This window comes from Lampris incognitus, chromosome 1 (assembly GCF_029633865.1).
Source record: "Lampris incognitus isolate fLamInc1 chromosome 1, fLamInc1.hap2, whole genome shotgun sequence".
Taxonomy (NCBI): domain Eukaryota; kingdom Metazoa; phylum Chordata; class Actinopteri; order Lampriformes; family Lampridae; genus Lampris; species Lampris incognitus.
This window is the reverse complement of record NC_079211.1, coordinates 15,199,175-15,204,174: the sequence shown is the minus strand read 5'-3', so window position 1 is coordinate 15,204,174 and position 5,000 is coordinate 15,199,175.

Here is a 5,000-nt window from a genome sequence, read left to right as displayed (position 1 = left end):
AGGGGACGTGCTGGGGACGTTTTTTGTTTGGTGGGCTGCTCCACCCCCTCTGCCGATCCGAGGAGGGAGGGCTGCAGACTACCACATAAAAACTACTGTTCTGGCTGTATGGCAAAAAAAAAGAAAAAGAAAATATATATATACCACACCTGCTGAACCACTGTCCAAATATCTGGACATTTGGGCCGAGCCCAAGTTATCTATGCTGCCATCAAAATGGATGCAATTAAAAATCAGTTTGAACATGTTTCATCCTCTGTCGTCATTTCTGTGTCTCTACAGCTGTCGTACTTGGGCCCTCCATTCAACGAGAAGGACTTCTCTCCTCCGCGTCCCAACAGCACAGCCCTCTCCCTGCCCAGTGCCGCCACTCGCCTGGAGCTGTGGCGTGGTTTGGAGAACCGGGCCAGGCTGGCCCAGAACCAGCAGGCCTACTCCGTCTTGTTGGGGGCTGTGAGGGAGCTGGCCAGCTCCACCCTCTGCCCTTACCTCCAGACCTCACTGCTGCACTTCTGCACAGGCCTGGACGGATTACTGGGGTCCATATCAGGACTGATGACCACCCTGGGCTACGCACTTCCTCCGCCCACCGCCAGCGTCAGCAGCAATGGCGCCCAGCTGCAGTACTCTTGGAGGGGGACAGGCGGGGACGTCGGGCGCAGCAGGCCGGCGCCGTTGATGAGCCAGAGCCTCTACAAGACCAGTACGGGGACAAAGTCTGAGTCCGGTCACCATGGCGACCAAAGAAGAGGTGAGACCAGGGTGGTCAGAGGAGAGAGGGAGGAGGGCGTCGATGTGGGGGGAACTGAGACGAAGAAAAGCAAAGAGAGGGGGCGAGCAGAGGTGACGGGAGCCGGTGGAAGGAGCCGGGGATCGAGGGAGAGGCGGAGAGGAGAGAAAGGAAGCCGAGCCGGGAGAGGAAGGAGGGGGGAGCCACAGCAGAGTTGGGAATGGGCCGTCAGCAAAGAGGAGCGAGTCGCGGAGGAAGAGGAGGAAGAAGCATTGGAGCGAGAGGGTGGAACGGAGAGATGGGGGAGGAGGAGACGGCTGTTGAGCATCACGGAGGATGGAGAGAAGAGGGACAGCCAGGAGACGGCGCCATCTGAACGCCAAATCAGCATGTCGTACTCGGGCAGAGAGAGCACCATCTCCCTTCAACAGCCCAGCATCCAAACAAACAACAACAACATAAACAACAACAACAACATCATCAACCAGTACAGTTACAATCTTGCTTACCACCCTGACCACCATGATACTATAGCCTTTAAGAAGGAGCGAAGGGATTTGGTGGAGGAGACCTACATGATGCTCTCCACCTCCTCACCCACCTCCTCCACCTCGGGCCATCTGCAACACCGGCTCCCTCGCTCCCTGTTCTCCCCAACCTTCGAACCTCCCCTCTCAGCTCTCTCCTTCTTCTACCCGTTTGGCACTGGCGAGGAGCACACCCTCCTCCCGCAGCCTGCCCCCCTCTCCTTACGCCGGGCTGCCACCCTCCTCTCCCCTCCCTTTTCCCCTCTCCTCTCCTCCCTCTCCTCCTCTTCTTCCTCAGCTTCCTTAACCTCCACCTCCAGCTTCGACTCCCCCTCCCCGCTTCTGTCCGCCCAGCCGCCAGCGCAGAACGACTTCTCGAGGAAAGTGGAGGGCTTCTGGATTTTGCGAGAGCTACAGAGTTGGCTTTGGCGATCAGCCAAGGACTTCAACCGCCTTAAGAAGAGACTCCGAGGATGAGGCGCCGGAGAGACAGGGCCGGACGCTGAGACAGACAGCACTAACACACACACACACACACACACACACACACACACACAAAAGCAAGACAAATATGAACACAAATATGATTACTTCCTGCGGCTTTATTTGTGTTAACACACACACACACACACACACATACACATACACACACACACACACACACACGCACAAACAAACATATATGACTGCATTAATTCTCACAGGTCCATTCATACCACACTGCTGTGTGGTGGAATAAGTGAATGAAGGACTGTTTGGCAGGTCACCAGCGGCACTAATGGAATATAACACACACAAAGACCAGCACATTACCAGCGCTGTCAACCGCTTAATGCACATAGCAGCTCATTGAGCAAGAGACACTTGGACTGGGCCGAGTTACCGGACTTCACGGATCATCCATCAACGGAAAAAAAAACCACTGTAGGTGGCTGGACACTTGCGCGAGCGCACACACACACACACACACACACACACACACACACACACACACACACACACACACACACACACACAGTTGCAGGCAGATAGACAGACAGTGCGGCTATTGACTGATGCTGAATCGGTGACCTCGTCGACGTGTGAATCAGCAAACATTCATTTTGTCTGAGGGAAGAAGGGAAAGTTGTGAATGGGTAAAAGACAAAGGGAGAGTGATAAAGAGGGGAAATGGCCAGAGGGATGGCACAGAAAAGGAGATGAAGACGAAGACGATGAAGAAAGGAGAGGAAGACCGGAGGAGGTGTGAATCAGCGGAGAGAGGGAAACAGAGGGTTTGCTGAGTAATCAGAATTTAGCCGGACAGTTACAGTAATTCCATAACAGGGCTACACATTGTTCGCACACACACATACACACACACACACACACAAATATTAGAATTACACTAAGCAACCACATACACACACACACGCACGCACACACACAAATATCAGAATTAGACTAAGCAACCACATACACACACAGACACACACACACACAAACACACACGCGTGCACACACACACACATATTAGAATTACAGTAAGCAACCACACACACATACACATGCACACACACATGCACACACACGCACACATACACACACACACATTAGAATTACAGTAAGCAACCACACACACACACATACACGCGTGCGCGCGCACACACACACACACACACACACACACACACACACACACACACACACACTAGAATTACAGTAAGCAACCACACACACACACACATACACGCGCACACACACACACACATACACACACATACACGCGCACACACACACGCGCGCGCACACACACACACACACACACACACACACACACTAGAATTGCAGTAAGCAACCATGCTCAAACACACACACACAAACACACACAGACACACACACCATGACGGCACACAGCCTTAGTGTACTGCCTATGTGTGTGCTGCTTTTGAATAAACACTACCATGTACCACAACTCATCTAGAGTAGAATCCGTCACCCAGGAAAAATTCATATTTTTCCATTTTGTTCTTCTTCTTTGAGACCGGAGGGATGTCACCAGCAACACACACCAGCTTGTTAAATTCTGGTCTTCTTTTTTTTTCCTTCCCGGGCTTAGAAACAGTTGCTCAGTTATAAATTACTCCTTCTGTTTTCTTCTATTTAACCCATGGTGTTTGTGAGTGTCCGGGGCACTGCGTACGAAGCGTAGGAGTCATATCTCTATAATATTTATTGACCAAGATGTTTATTTATTATTTTGTCCCGGTGTGAAAATACTGTACCATAACCCCAAGGAGAGAATAAACATGAGCTTTTGTACTGAGCACACGTCTATCGGTCATTTGAGGGGAGGGGGAGAGAGACAGAGACAGAGACATAGAGAGAGACAGACAGACAGACAGACAGACAGACAGACAGACAGACAGACAGACAGACAGACAGACAGACAGACAGAAAGAAAGAGACAGAAAGAGGGAGGGAGAGAGGGAGAGAGAGAGAGAGAGAGGGAGCAAAAGAGAGACAGACAGACAGAAAGAGAAAGAGAGAGAGACAAACAGACAGAAAGACAGACAGGGAGGGAGCGAGAGAGAGAGCCAGAGAGACAGACAGACAGACAGAGAGAGGGAGAGAGACAGAGACAGAGACAGAGACATAGAGAGAGACAGACAGACAGACAGAGAGAGGGAGAGAGACAGAGACAGAGACATAGAGAGAGACAGACAGACAGACAGAGAGAGGGAGAGAGACAGAGACAGAGACATAGAGAGAGACAGACAGACAGACAGACAGACAGAAAGAGACAGAAAGAGGGAGGGAGAGAGAGAGAGGGAGCAAAAGAGAGACAGACAGACAGAAAGAGAAAGAGAGAGAGACAAACAGACAGAAAGACAGACAGGGAGGGAGCAAGAGAGAGAGAGCCAGAGACACAGACAGACAGACAGAGGGAGGGAGACAGACAGAGAGAGACAGAGACAGAGAAAGGGGGAGAGAGGGAGAGAGAGAGAGAGAGGGAGCAAAAGAGGGAGACAGACAGACAGACAGAGCGACAAAGAGGGAGGGAGAGAGGGGGAGAGAGACAGAGGGAGGAAGAAAGGGAGGGAGAGAGGGAGAGAGAGAGCGAGAGAAAGAATTTTTTGAATCTTAAAACAAGTCTTTATTTAACAGAAAAAATGATCAAAAAACAGACTCGAAATCTTTCTAAACATATAAACAATATTCGTCAAATTACAAACACCCAACATGCATCTTTTAACAATCCCCAAAACAGGCATTCAGGCAACTCAAAACATAAAAAAAACAGGTAAGACCCTTTTATCCGAGCTCTGCAGCAGAAACCAGCTCATCCTTTACGGTGGGACACAGCCCCCCTTTATAACACCACCAAGCTGTGAACGTGTCCAGGTCTTTCATCGCCTTGTAACAATTGAAATCTACTCTTGTCCTGGGCTGGACCATCCTGCTAAACAACAGCTATCCTGGCCTGGACCATCCTGCTAAACAACAGCTATCCTGGCCTGGACCATCCTGCTAAACAACAGCTATCCTGGGCTGGACCATCCTGCTAAACAACAGCTATCCTGGCCTGGACCATCCTGCTAAACAACAGCTATCCTGGCCTGGACCATCCTGCTAAACAACAGCTATCCTGGTCTGGACCATCCTGCTAAACAACAGCTATCCTGGTCTGGACCATCCTGCTAAACAACAGCTATCCTGGCCTGGACCATCCTGCTAAACAACAGCTATCCTGGCCTGGACCA